Source organism: Pieris rapae, chromosome 1, assembly GCF_905147795.1.
Source record: "Pieris rapae chromosome 1, ilPieRapa1.1, whole genome shotgun sequence".
In the NCBI taxonomy this organism is placed as follows: Eukaryota; Metazoa; Arthropoda; class Insecta; order Lepidoptera; family Pieridae; genus Pieris; species Pieris rapae.
In genome coordinates, this window is record NC_059509.1 from 9,037,673 (window position 1) to 9,059,999 (window position 22,327).

Below are 22,327 nucleotides of genomic sequence, written 5' to 3' on the forward strand. Positions count from 1 at the left end.
AGTAGGTACTTTAACTTGTGTCGATTTTGGTTTAGATTTTAATTTTTTTATTTCGGTTACAGTTATATAAAGTTCGTTGCTCTTCTGCATGTTAAGCTTTAGTATTGTAGCGTATTGTAGATACGCACTAAAAATGTACATACTATATTGTGTAGTATTTTCGAAATATTTTGATGTATGTGGCAACATAAATACAGGACACTAAGAAAATAAGAAAACACACGTCACTCAGATGCGACTTTTAAGATGAGTGAACATGTATTTTTTTCTAAATAAATAACTGTTGTTTGTGAAGAATAAACCAATTAACAAAGATAAAAATGGGTTGTGATTTATAACAACATACAACATCCCATAGTATATTGCCTTACAATGGTTGCTAGAAAATATGGTTCGAATGTGGAAACACCTTTCACCAAATTTCGCGATATTATTTAAAGTTATTACATAAATTTTAAGGTGAAAAAATGTAAATACACAAGTTTTAGATATTTTAATTACGTACAACGTTGACTTTTTTCATAACACTCTTAGTTTTTCCCGAAAACGAGATAAACCGTTTATTACCCTTAAAAACTCACCCCCTTCCTCTTCCCGAACTCAGATCGCCCGTAAATTATTTTTCCTTTAATTTTTATAATATTTTCCTCCTTTTCCAATGGGTTTCATCCTACTATTATTTTTTGCACTTCTTATTATGTTTAAAGGCTTCTAACCTCGTGTTATATGACAATTTCCATTTATGAAATAACATTTTAAGTTCACCTATATTTATCTAAACTAGGTTTTTCCCTGCGTTTGACGAGAAATATATGTATATCGGAGTAACTGATTAAAGGTTTTCTAAATAAGTCTAGGTTTAGCTTTTAGTAATTTTACTGTATTTCGCTTCCAGCTATTTTATTTAATCAAAACAGCTGGCAACGTCTTCATCCGCGTGGATATTGCGATCCTGAGGGAAATAAACGAGATGAAAAGCTGAATCTGTGCTCAACCTACCTTGGCATAGCTGTAATGCTACAGTATTTTTGAAACCTCCTTGATCAATAAAAAACTCTTACTTTCAAAAAAACAATAGTTATTTTATTCTGACATATTCTTAGCGTTGGTCACTGAATGATAATGAGTTTTTACTAAATCCTTTAAGTTGAAGGTATGACTTTTACCTTGCCCTTCATCTAAGTAACAAATTCAGACGGGAAAGTACAGTTATAATAAAAAACAGTACTATTCTAAATAGGTGGATAGACAGCCCCTTGGTATCGTTAATTTCTTTTAAAATCCCTTCTCCATATGCGACAAGATACACAAAATTGTTCAGTGTGAAACGTACCTGTATAATTCGCCATTGTTTCGGGTATTATCGAACTATGACATCCATTATCAGGATATTGATGTTTTCCACGTCAAAAAAAAGATGTCAAGAAGTACTTGAAGAAGCGGGAAGACTCTGATTTTGTTTAAATTGTAGTTTAAATTCTAAGTATTATTTGTTGTTTGAAAGATTAAATTTCAGTTTACTTTAGTTTTCTTGTACTTGCTTGTTTTCTATTTTATGTACATACTAGCGGATCCGACAGACGTTGTCCTGTCTACACGTCTTTAATTTCAAAATTTCAATTTTTAATAAGCCATTTTGATGAAAATTATTATTCAAATTTTATGACAATATCTAACGATCCAGCTCATGGTCACACACGATATAACACAATGATGACAAATTTTTTTAAATTTCGGGACAGACTAAAATTAAAATTCGAATATTATTTAAAATTTGACACTGCGATGGTAGCGCCGTCTGTCGGATCCAATGTAAAACATTCCAAAATCAACAACAACTAATAAATTGAAAATTAATTAAAAAAACATTGTCCAGCGGACAAAATTGTGAATCTAAACCATTCCCAGATCCCCTTGAACACACACAAAAAATTTCGTCTAAATCGGTCCAGTCGTTTAGGAGGAGTTCAGTCACATACACACGCACACAAGAAATATATATATTAAGACTGTTTATCTATGTAATCTGATATGGCTTTCTGTATCGTCTTACTGTTTTATCTTAGATTACAGATTATTGGAGGTCTTTTAATTCAAAAACAACATTTTCAGGTGGTGATTGTAAAATTTCCAGAGCGAAAACGTCGGAACCAACATGTCGCACTATGTTTTCTTTTACGACACCGCTGCCATTCACATAATGAATCCTTTAAGCTGGTTCTGCAACACTAAATAGAGTTACACAAATAAAAAATAAATATAACGGGAAAATAAAATGAGTCATGGTTTCCAAAAAAACAACTTAAGTACTATTAGTTTTTAGCCTATTGAAGATTTTTTGATGCCACTCGTTTTGGTTACGTATCATTTGAGTGTGTAATCTTAGTTTTTATCTATAAATATGATACCTTAGAACTGCAAGTTATGATTTCTTAAAACCGTCTTTACTTTTCCTGTACAACATTTATTCGTGGACTCTTTTCTTTTTAGATTTTCAGAAGGTATTATTATTTCTTTTTGTTGTAGTCCTTTACTGTGATATTGTCTCTTCGAAAAAAAAAACAAATCCTGCTATTCCGTCTTTCTTCTTTTAATTTCTTCTTTTCAAAAGTTACTTTTGTAAATTGTAAGTTTCTTTTGTCTTCTTCGATATATAGAAATATAAAAGGAGGTAGATGTTTTTCATTCTTAATTATATTAATCTACAATTTTACTTTTAGCATTTTAGTGGGTTTTGGTTACTGTTATTGTATTGAAACCGAAAAATATATTTATTAAAGATTTCGAAAAAAGGACAGTTTGTTAGAGACGTTATTACGCTAAGGAAGTATTAACCAAAAATAGGCTTTTATAGAATACAGATATTTACTTATTTCAGGCAAAATTCAGTGCCTTTGTTAGACGGTCTCGCCTCGTATATTTTTTCTATGGTAGCGATTTTGCTGCCGTTTGAATGAAATATCTATGACAAAATGAGCGACGATACAAACGTATTTAAACTTCTTGAAACGTTAGCGTTCAGCAACAAGTTGATTTATTTGAAAACGTGATTGAGTTGAGTGGATTCGTGAAGTCGTAAAATTTTAGGGTAAATTTAAAGAGCGGTTGATGCCAAAGAGGTTATTGAAAACTACTTATTCACGCTATTTATGATATTTAAATAATGGTTTTCAAATAGTCCTAGAAGCTTTGGCACTGATTTAATAAAATGTTAATTTAACTATCGATTATTGACTGATATAGTTAAGGATAACAAAATATATAAAAATGCAACTACCCTACCTAGTTTTCTTTACCCGTCGTTCAAGATTATAAGTATAAAAGTTGCTCTAAGTAAAACTGGTTCAAAGCTTAAACTATAATACTGTTACGCGATTACTAGACGTTTAAATATTTTGACGTTAACTAATGGAAACTCTCACGCCGAGCGCGTTTCCCGTAAATCAGTCTAAAGTAAGAGTTATTTAAAAAAAATATATACATCCGTCTTTATAGTACTAAAAGAAAATTTATTTATTAAACAATTTAAAGTACAAGATCTGTATTTACTTCCGAACATTATTTAAGAGTCAAGGTTATCTCTCAATCAAATCGTGTTTTAGATATGTAAATGGAGACAATTTGTTTTGATATTTGAGATAATTGAGTTAAGATATTTGAGAAATAAGTACTATTAAATTATAAACAGTTGCTGTTTCATCTTTAAGTCAAACCTGAGAATATATTGACCGTTTTATAATTGGTGCACTCTTGTATTGAAGTACCCTAAATGAAAATGATGGAAAAAAAATTTTTTTCTTAAAAACGAGCTACGGCAAAATATTCAAAGATTACATGTCTAGGCAAAACAAATGAACGAACAAGACAGGTTTTAAAATATGAAATGTTCATTTGCATGGTAGGATACAATTAGGGTGGTATATCCGATATAAAAAAAGGCCTAGATGCATAATGTTTTGGTATCTAGGTATAAAAGTTAAATACATCCTAAATTAATTGAACATAAATGTAATAACTATAGGAAAATGTTTCCATATTCACAATAATATCCGATACTCTATTTAATGTTTCCTCAAATCTGCTAAAAGAGTATTTTGTCTGTAAAAAGAACATAAAAGGCAGCAAAATATAATTTTTTAACACTGGAGTAGGAGGTTTGTATATTGATAATAATATGGCACCGTGCGTTTAACATTGATTCAATTGCCTTAAAACAGCCATGTCAGACTGTTAAATTTAAGTAATACACATTTTTTTATACATTTTTGAATTGTTGTCGAGATTATATTCAATAATGTCATGAACATATAGGTTATATCAATTAATATCAGCATTTATCGAACCATTAATGAAGTAAACAAAACGCAATAGTGTTACGATCAATAGATGAAATCATGAAATCATTGCATTGTTTTCCATTGGAGGCATATAATAACTAGGTTGATGTTGTGACAGTTCATGGCACCAAGTGTTTAAAAAGTTGTACTGTGACTCCTGTCCACTCCTTTAGTAGTAGAGATCACTCAATACTAACCAAAATAAACGCAATGACCTTCATAATCCGACAAGTGTTGGCTGTTCTGTAATCAAAGTAACGGTCGAAAATATTGATTTATAAATTCCAAGTGCAGGCGAAGCCTTCGGCTGAATAATCATATTTATTGTTGTTAATAGACGACGAAAAACCACGTTAAAATAAGTTATAAGTATCCAGTTTGAGGTGTCTGCTGCTGATTTATTTCTTAATTAAATTAAAAAGGAAAAACTGATAAGGTACAGAAAAGATCAGTAGAGTTGCTTTAACATATTAGTATCCTGAGGGATTCGGATTTTACGATACCTATTCGGGGATTTTATAGTACAATTAAGTAGATAAAAAGAAAACTAGGATAACTAATATTTTTGAGATGAATTCGCGAATTAGTGGATTTTCCACTAGTTCGCGAATACTACTCGCTTTGCATTTCTAGTCAAAGGTATTGATTTATCATTTATTGATTAAATTATATTCCACCTCTGATGGGTTGTTGCAACCAATATGCTACTGATAGGTGACAAAGATACCTTGTTATTGCACTTATGTCGTTTAGGTATCTAAGTATATACTTTATGCCCTAAAAGATGCATTTTACATGAATAGAGCTTTCATATGCAAAATACTTATAAATTTACTAAATAACATTTTTTATTCAATATATTTATTGTTTATATCGAAAACGGTGTCACCTAAATACTGATTCAATTCAAAATTCGAAATTATTTTTTCATATAGGTGACACAATTATGAACGTAAACAATACATTTCTATAAAATGCTTCTAACTTTACAATTACTGCCACTTTTAAAATTAAGGGCGTAGAATGGTAGAGAAGAACTGGAAACTCTCCGCCACTCTATTTAATCGCCATGTTTTTTTTATACTTTACACAGATTTTAAATCATATCAGTAATATATTGAGTAATTTAAATAATAATTACCTCTATAACACGACTAATAGACTAATGAAAAAATGAAATTCTAGTAGAAACTCAGTATCAATCGAGATTTGAGAGCAAAGCGGACTTGTTCTGTTCAAGTTTTCCAATTTAAACTTAAATTGTTATGTTTTAATCCGGAAAGAATTCGAAATGAAGTTTATTTTTGTACTTTTTATTTACAGTTGCTAATTTGAAACATTATTTTACACTGAATGATTAAAATACTTAATTGTTTAAAAATTTAAGTAATTTCTCGTAGTAAAGTTGTATTTGTCTATGACAATATAAAAGAAAACAAAACATTTTTTATTATTACTGTCTGTTTACACATTATCACTGTTACATAAAAAAAAATCTATTTTTCAACTTTTATATTATTTTAAATTTGGAACACGTATATCATTTTAAAAACTTCTTTTGATTTTGCGCTATTTCACATATTTTTTTGTGTTATCTAAGTAAATTTTAATATGAAATGGGTTTTTAAAAAAATAGGACTATAGTAATCGCACATCATAAAGTAGGTATGTAGCCGTCGATCATATTCCAAACACCTCAAAAACTTGGTATGGGATGTTCGTATATCGTACGATCAATAGATACATAAACACTTCGTCCATCGAAGACGAGAAAAGATCGGGTGGTTTTGACTTGGTTGTAGTTCAAAGGTTGTTAATGCTGTAAAAGTCAAAATTCCTCGAAACCCCATTAGGAAGCAAAAATCTTATTCTGAGAATTGAAGTTTTCCGCTAAGATACCTACTATCGCGTATTAAAAAACAAGGCCTGAAGCTCGGTGCTTATCGTCGATAGCACAGGACATGCCTTAAATAAAAAAAATGGATCGATCAAAACGCCTTCTGTCGCGATACGCACAAAGCCACAAACCTCTTTCCCAATGAAAATATTTTAAGATTGTAGAACACTACAAAAAGAAATGATAAAGTATACGCTCATTCATCAGTTCTAAAGAAGTTGCTCAAGTTGTTGGAAAGGTGTGAAAGGTTGCGAAACCTCTCAGCAATACACTTTTTGAAATATACCGTGGACGTTCCAGCAGGATTCTGCACCTGGGCACAAGGCACGGCCTAACTCCCGAGAGACTGGCCCTACTCGGGCATTGACCTTTAGACTTCATATTATGGTCAATTTTAAAGGTCATGGCATACTCTTAAAGATACGGCGCCATTGAGTCTCTTAAAAATCTTTGAAGTGAGCAGTGGCGAGGTTTCCCTTGCAAATAGTGCTTAAATTCATATTCAGATTTCTGATTTGTGGCCAAACAGATACAGGCCTGTATAAAAGTCAATGCCATTTCCAATGTTATATTTTTTAGTTATTACTGAGATTTAAATAAATATAATGGTTAAAATTTTAATAATATTACATAAATTTCTTAATTTTCATTTGTAAATTAACTAAAGGCTGGTTTAGGTATATACGCCGTCGTTGAAAAAATAAATAAAATATTTTAAAACTCATATTTTTATGAACAATATATAAATAATTAAAGCGATGTTTACAGTTTCTAACACTATACACAATACATATATTTTTTCAAACGACAGAAATCTATTAAAACAATACTTAAACGGAACTAGTCTTTTTACTTGAAACTTACGCGGACGTAGTTTTACTTTTTAGTATGACAAAAAGGGCTAAAACGACAAAACTTACAGCTATTTCGGAATTAAAAATAAATAATATTCTTAATTTCATTACATAATACAATCTGGCTTTTTCGCTTTACACAGCTTTTTGGCTCCAGTTCAATTAAAGCTTAAATATATTCCAGCGTATAGGAACTCCTCTACAATAGCGTTGCTAAAAGCATTTAGTACAAAACACTTCATGAATAGTGCGGGTGGGGCTTAAGACAAAGCTTCCTAGTTTCGCTGTATTTTATTTCTTACACTAAAAACAAATAAGATGTATAAAATGAAACCCTTTTTTCAGTCTAATCGTATACCAAGTAAAATTAGATACAGCTTTGATATTGCCAAATTGAATTATAGCTAGTTGTTGTTTAAATAAACATAAACAAAAACAAATTTACTAAATAATCAGAAGTAATTTATTAGTGGGAATATAAGCTAAACATAGTTTTTCTGTCCAACAGAGCGTCAAAAAATATTTTAATTTATTTAGCACCGCCAATTCTATTTTTTTATAAGACAAATTTAATTTTGCGCACTAAGATGCTCCAAATGGTAGTAAACGATAATATAAAATATAAGCAAGATATTATAGATGACATCTTGACTCTTATTACAAACTAATTTTATATTTAGGCCGTCATAAAAATTCGTATCGTCGAAATTAAAATACTTACGACTTCAAATACAATTAATGAAAAATTAAAAACACGTATTGGAAACGCGATTCGAGATAATAAAATTAACATGTAGATATTAATTTCTCCATGAAACTCCCAAATCGCTTGTTGAGCTTCGCAGTAATTTCGAATGTAAATTGGCAATTTGGTGCGCGACGATTTCCAGAACCACCGATGTTGTGGATAATTTTATTCTGTTCGCTATTTAAGAGATTGAATATCAATATTGTTTTGTGTATGGTGATATTACTATATTTTTATAACAGCTGCTGATGCAGACATGTTCATGTTCCTGCACGTTTGAATTAGTAAAACATTTTTAATCTGTTTAATGTTTTATAGAATACAGTAAAATCACCAGAAAAAACATTTACTTAGCAAGAAAAATCCTTTAATTGCTCGTTTAATTTCACATTTGACACAACGACGTGTGTTTAGGTTTTAATATTTGCATTTTGCCAGTATGTATGCTTTAATAATTATTGTTTTATAGTAACAGGTTTTTAAGTTACTTGTATTATCTATAACAATATTTAATCAGCGGAAACCATAATCATAAGCTTCAGACTACTGTATACATTCCTTCAATATTTTTTATTTTACGTTTTAGTTATACCATATATATACGTGGTAAAAGGTGATAAGCATTCTGTTGTTGATGATTATGGAGTCATATCGATGATTTTTGGGTCTGAGACATGCTTTAAAAGCAACCACTAATTGCGCACATGAAAAACATAATTATTCCACGCCTGAAATACTAACGAATGACCTTAGGATTACACGCTTTAGCCACTAAGCCAAGACTGGTTAACATGTAATACGTATGCTCATGTGTGCTCATGTCTTGTTGTTCTAATCTTTGAGATTTTCGGCTATTATTTAAAATAATTTAAGTACTTTTTTAATAAACGACCAATAAAAACCACCAACAATTGAAACAGAGATTCCATATAATTGGTAGATACTTAAAAAGCGAATAGATACGGATTAAGGACTAATTTTAACTATATAATTAGGATTAACTATATAATTAGATATGATTATAAAACAAATTCAAGTATTTTAGTAACTATCATTTCATCGTTATGGCTTATCATTTAAACAAAAACTAGTATGGAAACATTTACTAATGAAGTCCACAAATGTAGTTTGGGAAGTAATTTAGAGTTTTTGTGGTGTTCCACAAGGGAACCCTTTGGACTCTAATTGTTACATCCGCATAATGTACGAGGAAACTCAACTTACGTATCGTAACTTACGTATACGTACAAGTATCACTTGAGAGCCCGATGCTCCGATGTATGCTAAATTATGCTTATTTAAAAATATTACAAGTCAGCAAAGAATGCTTTTATCGCATAATATATTCAAGTTCTCAAATCCTGTATCATTTTATAGTCGGAGCATGTTTTTCATCTATCTGTGAGTCCTATGTACCAACATTAAATTTAGTATTACTACAAAAATAATAAATGACAACAGTAAACAGTGTTAGTTAATTTACTGTTTTTTATAGGGTGCCAAAGGGCAGTCATTGCAGACACCCAATTTAGTAGATACGTTAATGACCTTCAAGACCCGAGAAGTATAGTCTTTCTTTACACAATTGGAAGTCGGTCTTTCTCAGAAAAGATACCCATCGGAAGTCCATTCCACATTCTAACTTCTTAATCTTCTAAATTCTTCGGTGTTGAAACGAGTTTTGAAAGGAGATTCTTATATAATAAAGATATATTTTGTCCAAAAATAATCTATGTGTATAATAAATGTTTAGCCACTGGACCCTACCTCTACACTAGTAATATTCAATCTAAAACCTTTTTATACTTCTATTTAGGTTCATAAGCTATCGAATTGTAAGCGATATATCACGCGGCGCGAGTTTTAGATTTCACATGAGACATTTCAGTTTATAACCTGTGAAGAAATGAATTGTTTACCGTTTTACCGGACCGTTTATGGGAAAAAAAATATGCAAATCCTAATCAAATGATAGCTCGATAGGCCCACAGACGTACGATCTATGCTAACTGACATAAAAATAACACCTGATGATGATGAAGATATTGATTCATTTTAGGTTTATAAATCGGTGTAAAATTGTATATTTCTTATCAGACTATTCGTTCCATAAATAAGAAGACACTGTAGCTTATATATTTAGAACTAAAGATAAAATTCGAGTTATTCAAGCATTAAGAGCCATGAAGATGCGGTGAAAGCGTACGAAAATACCACAGAAGATACCCCTAAGGAAGAATGCCCATTGCTTTTCTCAGTTGTCCATCGTAAAATGGTTCGAAAAGTATTGGCCACTTCTACATTACGCCGTTTTTCATTTTCTAAATATTTTCAGTATTACCTACCTAGGTGTATACCTATACAATCATACCTCGGTAACGAAACCTAGAAGGACATTTAAATTATGTATGTTAATTATTTCATTATATCATATTATTAATATGAATTTATATTAATTGAACCGTCGAAGCATCAATAATTTGTTACAAATAAATTAAAAATATTTTATCTATTCAAATAATCTAAGAATTTAATTTAAGAAACTTTTTTTCCGTTTTTCCTTACTAAAACAACTTTATAGTCTTCCGATTCTCCGATACAGTTTCACATAAAGCCATGTCATAAAAAGGTCAAGAATGGACCCACAACTCTGGCAAATACGGGAGTCGATTGTATTGTAATAAAAGATATTTACGACTAAACTCTCATTTAAAACTTATATTCTATCTCACAAACGAAAAAGGAAACCGCCTACATGGTATTTTATGTTTTACGTAAATCAAAAAATGTTTACCGTAAGTTATAAACTTCCATCAACGAAATTTAAAACTAAGAAACTATTTGCGACATTATTATTTTCAATACAGTATAGCATTGTTTTTTATGATTCTAATTATTTATCTACATTTTAATACTTACAGTTTTACATGTTTGACTAAACATCCATCACCCTGAAATATAACAAAAAAATATTATTTACACGCACACTGAGATAAAGGGTAAGAATGTATGTAGTGAAATAAAAGATAAGTTTAAATGTATAGTATTCATATAAACCACGTACAATGTTAAATTGACCAAAATCTTACATTAAATAACTAATGATTCCCTCCTTCGGGTATTGAATCCCTAAACAATATTTTTCCGCTAATGAGAACGATAATATAAAATGGTTAGCTGCGGCAATGATACGTTTTTTCTTGGAAAATCCCAAATATGTGATATATGGCACGGGGCCCTGTTGACGTCGGGATTACGTATATAACATGTTCAATAGAGATGCAAGCTTTGCTAGATTTTGCTTTTCCTTTAATGAAATTTACATTTGTTGTAGTTGCATTTATAGTAGTTACAGATTATTACATAATGGTAAGAACTTAAGATTATGAAAATGAAACATTGAAATTCCAAAATAAGATGATCTAGCTGAAAAAAAATGTGGGTAACAGTGAAAATGTTTAGAATTAACCAGAAAGACAGATTTCTATTGATTTTTTTTTTAATTTCAATATTTAAAACACTTAAACTTTGGTACACTAATGTAGTATATATTGCAATCATTTGCAATTTGTTTTTGTGAATTGGCGGCAAATCTAAAATTCTTTTACGTGTAAAAAATGAATCTATTCGTCAATGAAAATTATCGGTCAATGATTTATTATGACTTTCGTTGTAGGTTTACTCAACAACGAAGCTGTATGATTAGGTCCAATTAGCATTTCTTAATTAAGCCCCATCTCGTGGCACTATTTACAATTGGTTTAACGAGTTTAACCGCGGACGTTGATGATCCGCGTAGGTACGTTCTTTATCAGCATCAGTGCTGTGCGACGCATGACAGAGAAAGATAAGAGAGTGACCTGTCAGCAGACACGGGCAACATTTGGCAACCAACTTCTTACCAAATGGAAGATAAGTTCAACGGCGTCGGCTAAGTTTAATGGTACATTTGATATCGTCACATGTGATAAAAGCTACTGAAAGGAAGAAGTCGAGGAAAAAAGATGATTGTCGTATTCTTTGGACAGAAAGGTCATTTCGCGACAGTTGTGCCAGAAGATGGAAGGACAGTTTCTGCAGACTGGTTCGTCAATCGCTATTTGCCTGTTATCTTGGAAAAATTCGACAGCAGCGCCCTCGAAACATCCTCCCATACCATGCTTCAGCGCACGCTACGAACTGTTGAATATTTGAATATGGCAGATGTCGAGATAATGAGTCATCCTCAGGTCATACAGTCCTGACCTGGCGCCCACTTTCATAATTCCCAACTAAAGATAAAATTCGAGGTATTCTCTTTACGAGCCCTGAAGATGCGGTGAAATCGTACGAAAATGCCATAGAAGAGTCGCCTTCGATGGAACGACTGAGAAAAGCAGTGGGCTCATTATTCTATTGTACAGAGGAACGGAGATTACTTCGAAAAACAATAAAAGTATTAGCAACTCTCTACATTAAGCCGTTTTTTTATTTTCTAAACATTTTCAGTGTTACCTACATAAAAAGGTTATATTTTGTAACTATATTCCGTATGTAAAACAATACCTTATCAACAAGATCACAGACTACCGTCTTGGTGTATTTATCATTATGAAATTTAGTAAACTTTAGCTTACTAATTGAAGCGATACATACTTGGGTCGATAATAAAGAAAAGGCTAATCATTTCGTTATAAAAAATTTAATGAAACATGTGCCAATGAATCCTATAAAAAAACGACCAAAACCTTACAATGTTTACCTACATAAGAACTCATATTAAATGATAAATGACGGAGTTCTTATTTTATGGGCATTATTCATGAGATAGTAAATATCTTGAATCTTGACAATGGCTGAGCACCGTTTGTCGTAGTGAAAGGAAAAATTGCTTGCTTTCCTTGCAAAATTCTAATGTACGTAACATTCATGAATTCATTCTCTACGTAGTAAAGGAAATTGTGAGTTTGATATAAAATCTCCTTAGTTTTTATTCTAACAGAATTAGTTAAGGGCTCAAACTTTGATAAGAAACAAGTTTACGCATAAGCCGCTCCTTTGAGCCTCGCTTACATAATTTAGTTTCAACGATAACACAGTTAACTCCAAATTAGTATCTCCTCCGACTTGGCTTACACTCAAAATACGCAATTCCTGAAGTTCAAAATTAGTGTGAGGAGCAAAAGTAATAATAACATTTTGCACAAATGGAATGATAATTATCGCTCCCGTCGTTACAATTACATAGATACATAAGCTCTTTAAAACAATTGAATCGACGTTAAAATGCACTTAAACTTGTAAAGTAATAGTAGGTATTTTGATTGACTGGTATTGCATTACCAAAATAATCCATTGAGTTAATGTGCATTTTTTATTGACACGAAGATCATATAAGCCAGTTTATAGTTGCCATCCAATAGCCGAAGTTTTAATTCCCGCGAATAACTTTTACTTTTGGTTCTAAGTCACTAAAGTTTACCCGAACACCTATTTCCTAAGAGTAATGGTAAAATAAGTAAGTTTTTTTTTAATTCAAAATGAGTAACGTACCCATTAAATTATTTATTTATTTATTTTCAATTTGTACCGTTGCACTTAAAAATTATTACCAATTGTTTAATTCTATCACATTTTCTCATTATTTTCAATTAATTCAGTGCCTCATTATAACAATTATTTTTTTTAAAAATAATTGTTATAATGATTTATTTCATTTATTCATTATTTTAAATTTTACATTTTGTTGGCGGCCGTTTTGGATTTTCATTTTATTTTTAATAGAGAACTGTATTTTCCTAATCAAGACCCTACATTTGATATCAAGGAAGGCAGAAGGATTGAGAAAGTACATAGTTATAAGATTTGTAATACGGCATTTTGTCGTGGCGGCCATCTTGGATTTAGAATGACATCGAATGTATGTCTACAGAAAAACGGGCAATTTTCAAAAACTAGAGTTGACCCAAACAAGTCAAGGCCAAAAACCTACTGAAAATTTTAATGATTATAGATTCATTTCAGTTTAGACTGTGATGAATCGCAATTTTGAAAATATTGCTGACCCGACTTACTGCATAATTAGAGCAATGATTACTTTGACGGAACAGTTCATCAGTGACCTAATTTATCAATCCGTCTCTCACGCTTAAATTCTTTAAAACATCTAATTGATATTTTATATTTACCCATGTTTTAGTGATTGCAATGAGGAAACTTCCGTTAATATTTATTTTTCATTTCTACCGAGAGCGGCAGTGGTTGCGATATGCATTTATTTTTATTTTTACCCATTTTATTTTTATACAAACTATATTATTTCTTGAAGATGAATAAATAGCCTTTAAAAGATCTTTATTTTTACGCCTACATTAGAACTAAGTTTATACGTACTAAATTTATATCTATAGATAGGAATAGATATGATAGGAAACTAATAATACAAGTCCGGCCCATCTTCCTATGAGTAATCTTTTTTTATCGGCTGTATCCAAATTTACCTACTTCAAGAAACGCTTATTAAGTAACCGTACTGGATTCGCTATCGTCTCAGATTGTTATATATGTCCTTCCGTTTAATGCCGGATAAGTAGTAATATGCATGATTCGAAGCGTAAGAGTCGCTGTTGGTCGCTGAGGTGGCGTGACATCTATAGCTTTTTAAAATCCCGATTTGACAAAACTGCTTCAAGGTGGGTTTGACACTAAAGCGAAAATGCACCAAGTTTATGTGACACGTGCAAGCAGTATTAGCCACATTTTCACAAAAACAAATGAAAACGAAATAAAATTGACACAGCGTTAGGAAAAAACTAATCATTATTTAAATGTTATATAATACCTCCTCGAAAGCGCATTGCCGTTCATCTAAGTGACAACGTGCCTAGAAAACAAATAAATCAAGACAAAAATCACTCAATATTAATAACATGTGATATCCCTAAATTAACAGCAATTAAGTAATATCCCACGTCATAAAATGCCTGTATTGTTGACATGATACGCAAACTCTCAACTTTATAATATTAATATATCATCTTACTAATTTCATAGCACACCGTGTTTTGAAATACAATTCAAAAGCGTGTCCTCATCTCTGTGTGTGGTCACGAACTTCTTCCCGATTAAAATCGGACTGGATAATCGATTGCTCGAATTAAACAGAAGCCGTTTCGATAAATTTTATTGACCGGTAATGTACCCGTTATTCAACGATTCGATTCGCGATAACAGTGTAAAATTAGACCTATTACCATTAGACCAATTTAGGTGTAAGACGAATTAATGAATTGATTTTGATTAGGATTTTTTGTGTTATTGCGATTGTATAAATTATGGCATCTTTAAGGCGCATTGAATAGTTTTTTATTAACTTACTTACACTGTTGACTATTGATGTAAGGTCTACGGCTAGTAATTCTTAAATCAGTTCTAGAAGTCCCGATACTATTGTTCTTTAAATCAGTTTCAAAGTTAAAACCGTTATACCTAAAAGCTAAATAAATCTAATAACTTCTTTTAAAAACAGCGTTTTCTTTTCAGCATTATTACAATGGAAAAAGACGAAAATAGTATTTTATTAAGAACGGTACAATAATACTGATTGACTTTTTATAAGTTTTTAATTTCATTGTAATATTTTCGTAGCTAAGTTACACTAATACAATAATAAGAATTCAGAAATGACTCTTTGTGCGCCTGTAATTTAAGCATAAATTCAAAGCAAACGACCTAACAGATAAATTTGATTTGAGTTCTTGGACGAAATAAACAAGGCGAGGCTAACACGATTCTACCTAGCTTCTCTCAAGCGGGCAAGTAAATTTCCTGCTGACGTATTATTTGATCCTAAATATCTTTATCCAATTTATAGGAAACTGTGGTAAATCTTTATTTATCGGAGTACAGCGTTAACATTTATAGGGTTTTGTTATTGGTATAGATATGTAATCACATACCTTACAATATTCATAAACATGTTATAGAAAAATAAGAAGGATTATTTTTACGTAAACTTAAATATCTTGCATTACGGATAACTCTTCACCAACTAATATATATTTTTAATATCCAGTTAATGTGTTGACCATATGGACTTACCGAGTGAGAATGTAAAACAAACGACGAACGGGTTTCCTTTGAACGTAATTAGGCATACGAAGAAACGGAACCAGACTGGTTCCGCGTTCGGCGTATATTTGATCTAAAGGTGCTGTTGACTAATGGCAACCGAATGTAAAGGGCCATCATTTCATGATTTGTTTACGCCACTCCTCTGGGCGCATTTCTTGTATCAAAATATCTCTTAATATAGGAAGCAGGTTTATAGCATATAGAATAAGTGCCGAGCGTATTAGATGTAAATGGAATGTACGGTTTCTATTTCCCCGCAATACGATATGATACAGTTTATTGGTTATTTAGACCAAACTCTTGTGTGAATGAAATTCAACCCGTTTTATGCAAAACCCTGTTTTATCGCAACACACCACATAAAAATATAACGCGGACCTCGAAGACCGCGGTTACTAAGCCTCACCTGTCATCATAAAACTGAAATAAACCTATAGTTTTATTATTTTGTCCTATTTTTTACGATTCCTTTGCCATATGAATAAGTTAGATGCTTTTTGATGCTTTGTGCGAGGGTTATAAAATGTTATGTAAATATGGAACAGATTTTTTATTTTAGGGTCTTTTATATATGGCCGTCGTAAAGTCAACGTTACCGATGTTAATAAATGTAACGTATTTTCTTTTGAGTAAAGTTCTTGTGAGTTACCACGGTCTAGGCAGTTAGGAAGGAAACCGCAGGCCCGTTGCGTAAACGCGCGACGCGCTCACTAAATCCTCGCCACCTAAAAAGTGCCTTAGCGGGGAGCAGGGGTCCATGCGTTTAAAAGAAGAGATGATGACCTATCCCTGCAAGTACTGGGCCCGATCTCCCCTAGCTATTTGTAAATGCGTATGGCCCGGTCTGTGAAAGATGCTTGCTGTGTCAAGCATCCTCACAAATCAACAATGGGCGGGAAGAGGCGGACGCAACCGCCGCATCGCATGTCGGGAAGCGGATAAGGCTCCGCTGTTACCGCATCCCGCATAAGGCGATTGTTGGTGGCACCTTGGGGTTTAAGTGGGTATGCACAATGGCGAGTCCCACATAACCCTTCTGCACCAAGCAGTCGCGCCGCGGAGGGGTATGCGAAATGCATTTCCCCAAGTAAAAAAAAATCGTTTAAATCGTCGATATTGCGTTCCAACCGTAAACATTTGATACGATGTCGGAACGATCTGTTATGGAATGTACTGTACATAACACATTGTGTAACTAAGAGTATTTCCCATACAACATTACTAAATCATAAAGGTTATATTGAAGGCGTTAGCATTTTTAATAAAAAATTATGTACATTTTTGAGCACACACTCTTTAAATAAGCAAAGTACGCTATCTCTTGTGGGTAATGAATCTAAAGAAAATTGAATATGTCTGTTTTAATTATACATAATTCATGCGTTTCGTGTGTTTAGTCGATGGAATTTTTGTTACTGTAGGATGATAAAAAAGTCGTGTAAACAATCTAATTTCACGATATAAAAGCTGTTGGATGATACGTTTGAATGTTTCATTTTAAATCATGTACAGTGAAATATTTGACGCGTGATAAAAGTTACTCTCGTAAATCACGCTTTTCACTATATTTCATCAATTCTGATGTTTTTTATAAATTAAGTAATGATACAGGTTATGCGGGTAAATGACTCATTTTATGTTGTAGTGAAATATTTAGGGAAAAAAGGCAGTTTTTGCCGCACACCACTACTTTGTGGAACCAGCTGCCCACTGAAATATTACCGAACCAATTCGACTTAGGATCCTTCAAGAAAAGAGCGTACCAATTTTTAAAAGGCCGGCAACGCACTCGCGACCCCTTTGGCATTGAGAGTGTCCATGGTTGGCGGTGTCAATTAACATCAGGTGAGCCACCTGCCTTTTCTATAAAAAAAAATAATATTTGGGATACCCAAAATTTAATAGCTTTTTCTCACAAAGAACCGTTCCATATATTTTCCAAATACGTAAGTTATACGCTCGACAACAAACTGAAATATCAAACGTTTGATGCTCAGATGTACTAATAAAAAAATGAAATCTCTATAAGGTATAAAAATTAAGTTTGCTTAGTTTAAAACAAAACCAATACAATAATTTATTCTTTATAATGAAACAGCTTCAACATTCCCTTTTGAGGTGCCAAAATTTCTAAGAAACACACCTGAGCACATAAAAAAACACGTGTGCCATTTCCTTAAACTAATTAATGTAAAGCCTGTGGGAAATTTTGGTCTCAGTTTCTAATCGCATCATCACCTATCGTGTATAAGTCGTATACAAACTTTGAAACTGTCAAGGGAAAGAAAAGCGTTATGTGGTCACGAAAAAGTTTGTTTCCTCCTCAGTCCGTCTACTGTTGCTGCCATTTGGAATAACAAAGAAGCGATTACAAGCGGAAGGGTGTGTCCTCAAAATTGAGGATTTAAAAATTCGCCGATTTAGATCAAGCATGTTTGTATAAAGTTAGAAATTATTGTTATTGCTTAAATTTGTTTCTTTTTTCTCTTCCCTCGATAAGACGATTATTCCCTATAATGAAAACAATACTCGGTTCCATGAAATTTGTTATAAAGAGAATTATAAGAAGAATATTACACTTAATACTATAGTAGTGGTGACAGCTTTCCTAGAACCACAACCTCTTTGTTCTACTATTGGAAACGGTATTATTATTCAGGATTATTCCAACCTTAGTAATTAAAGTAGATATGTACTAGAGAAGGGAGAAACTTGTACTATAATAGAATATTTCAACTAAAACAACATTGATAAGTAATTAAATTGAATACTATACTTAATACATATGAAGCATGGCACATTAGAAAGTTAATTGTCTCCTCAATTTCCTTGAAATATTGTCTTTTTTTAGTTCGGTGTTGTAAATGTTCGTAGTTGACGATTAAAATACATGCGACGTTATGAGAGGGGTCATAAATTTAACCGCATATACAATGGCGGTTAGGAGGTTGCGGTCAGGTCAATTGAGGACTTAGGAGGGAAATTGTGGCATAATATATACTTGTGTAGTATTAGGTATTTTATTAATAATTATATATTATGCAGTAACCTAAAGCAATTATCGATAAAACATACAAATGTAACTGTGAACATGTAACATAAAATAGAATGGTCAAGCAACGTATATTATAGTTGATAACTTGACTTATTTATTTATTTATGATATTATTATCATACATAGTACTAAATAAGGCAAATTTGACATAATCTTCCATCTAAAATGTATGACAATTGAAGTAAACATAAGTGTTAGAAAAAGACTATTTACTTACGTATAATTAAAACATATACAATATAAAATAAACACACAATGAAATAAAATAAAATCACCAGAAATTGTTAGTAAAGCAGAGAAATGTCATCAGCAAAACAGCAAATAAGTTTTGTGAAAGGTAGCCAACGATGCTGTCTCTAAAACCGGTAACCGACTGAAATTCGTATAAAATTCTACTAGTTCTAAGTAAAAAGACTTGTTTAAATGTGAAATATTTGTTGTATGTAACGGTTATCCATTAACTTATTTCCCCTAAGATCTCAGTCCATTATACACAGTAAACCATGTGTGAAAATATTGCCATATCTCACCACAGATAAAACACACGTGACATGACGTTTTCACTTGTCACTCTACGATTCCCAAAAGAATTTAAACCTCACATAAAATATCTGTGCTCAATCAACTGTTTCATACGCTCGAATACAACGTTCATTCCTCGCTGCATTAAAATCTGTCATATTCAACTTTACATTTTATAGCAAGATTTTACCGATAGTTGAGTATGTTATGGAATTCTATAACATTTAAAATGAAAGAAAAACGAACTTAATTTAAGATTATTTTTAACTCGGCCATAATATAAAAAACGAACGTCGAATCTTCTCAACCTTTATCTGTCAAATCAGATCTTCAAATCGAATCAAACTTGTAAACAATGTTTTAAAAATATGCACATTTGCATATCGATATTGTATAACGGTTATTTGGTTTAATAGAGTACTTCATTTAACATTTTAAAATATAAGGTGCAGAATCGAACCTATTATTGCAGTATTTTTGTCATTGATGTAATTTACTTTTGGAAATCAGTTTGGCTAAATAATAGTAAAAAGGACAGAAAACTCGTGCACGAGGCTAGAAGTAAACCTTTTTTGTATGCCTAAGTATGACTGATAGATAGATTAGATATTGTAAAATTGTGATCAGGATGAGAGACACTTGGAAGAACTTAGAGGAGGCCTACACGCCGTCGGAGGTCGAGTAATAATATAAAACATTATGTCATAGACTTAATAACATAACCCTGATTATTTAGAAGTCGAATAGGTTTTTTATTCTATTAAATGACTCTAAATAACAAAACTAAATAAAATACTGGATTTTAAATCAGAAAACAATCTGTGGCTCCATGAAGTCGTTAAAATTAATATATTGCGTTATAAACGTTTTATTTATTTATTTACACTTTACCTATTTCATATTTGGTAAAATTACATTTAGATAACATAATAATAAGTTTAATGTTTTTATGTAGGACAATTGGTGTGGTAATTATTTTGGAATTCTATGGAATTATTAGTAACTGTTAAAATAAAAAAATATAGTGGAATAAATAAATAATTAAGTAGGCAACATGTGGCTTTATCGATAGCAAGCAATCTCTTTCAGGCAACCCTAGTAAAGAGAACGAAATACTAAGGGTAAAGTGAAAAACTACATTTAAAAACTATAAGCTCATCATAAGAGATATAAATATAGTTGAAGATCCTAATAGATAATTCTTCTAGGAAGAATGAACTGTGAGACAAAAATGTCAAAATGAATAGTCTACCAGAGCAGGGGTAGTCACAAAGACCCAGGAATTTCAATTCATTAGTACGCTTTAATTATACTGATATATTAAGTTAATTAGTAAGTTTTAATAACACTGAAATGTTTTCCGATAACACGGCATGATAGATATATCTAAGTATTTATAAGTCAACATACGTTTAAACGTAGATTTAAGGATAAAAAAAGACTTATGCATTGTAACTTGGCACTATATATATATATTTCAGGCTCCGATTATGCATTGTCGAATAGACTTGGATAATTTAACTTCCTACTTAGGTTTATTATAATATATAACCTTTTATTTATAAAACTCACTTTTTTTAATTTGATTTTCTTTTTGATTATTTTTCTCTTTATTTACCAAAACATTTCATAATCAAATTCAAATTATTAGAAGTATTAGTAAGTATTTTTCCTTGTGCAGACATCATTAACAACATTGTAATATCAGCATTTATCAAACAACAATGAATATGCACAATATTTTAATTTCGGTACACTTATTAAAAATTGCAATGATAGTTTAATTTTCCAGAGAATCTTTTGCAAGTCAGTTACAAAATAATCTTCATAAATCGCATTAGCAATTTAGTAGAGTGCTCTCGCCTCAGCGCTGGAAAACCAGTTATGAATATTTATTATTTACTCCTATAGGCCCGAATTAATCCAGCCCGACAAACAAAGCGATAGTTAATGGCATAGCCAAAGATTTTAAATTTTCAGATCGTATTTAACGAAACTCGAATGTCTACCAAACTTAACCTATTATAGGTATAATGCCACGTACCCTCAAATGGATAAAAAAATCAAAGAATAAAATTCTCTCTCATGCAAAAAAACAAACTCCTTTTATATTGTATTTTAAAACAGATTTCAATATTCCGAGAAGTTGAAGGGTAAAAATTGCTTACAAAGTTTTCTGTTCATGCCTTGCCAGTAGGTACTTATTACATGCTCAAAGAATAACTTACCAAAGCCTATGAGATAAGTTTTGTTATTATTTAAGTATCCGCTGCAAAACTTTGAAACAAAGCCTTTACAAAGAAATTAAGATTGCTTTTGCATCTATTAAATCGCTTGGAATTTATGCAATGAAAGTTAAGAAAATCTTAATTCTTGCTTGTACTAACTTAATTTTAAGAACAGGTGCGGTGAATTAAAATATTTATTAATTATTCATACCTATAACTTACCGCGGTCCTCCAGTACCTAATATATAAGATAATAATATACAGTATCCAGTTTATTGATGTATATACATAATTATCTACAGATCAAGTTAATAATTTTAAATTTGTATTTTTACATTTAGGTTACTTTCTCTTTGTTACATCGAACTAGCAAGTGTTTGAAACTGTAAAAAATAAATAAAACAAAAATAGAATATGTTTATTTTGGAATATAAGATCATTAAGGTATCACTTATTCCACGTCATTAAATTTGAACCTGTAGGCCTTCACAGATTGTTGATACAATGACAATGATGATGATGATGAATGATGAATTACTCTAGTTTTGTAACAATTGTAGAACACCTTAATACG

At 31.5% G+C, this 22,327-nt stretch overlaps 1 protein-coding gene across 2 annotated transcripts in view; it reads right to left on the minus strand.

Moving 5' to 3' along the window:
* LOC111000619 (neural cell adhesion molecule 2) overlaps window positions 1-22,327 on the minus strand; it is a 121,651-nt gene that overhangs the window by 87,254 nt on the left and 12,070 nt on the right. Inside the window, exon 1 of one of the 2 annotated variants that reach the window (XM_045629320.1) lies at window positions 10,756-10,784. The exons of the other annotated variant lie outside the window; for it this stretch is intronic. The gene's annotated coding sequence lies outside the window, so the exon portion shown is untranslated. Of the gene's footprint in view, window positions 1-10,755; window positions 10,785-22,327 lie in introns of those variants that run through there. 2 annotated transcript variants of the gene reach the window in all.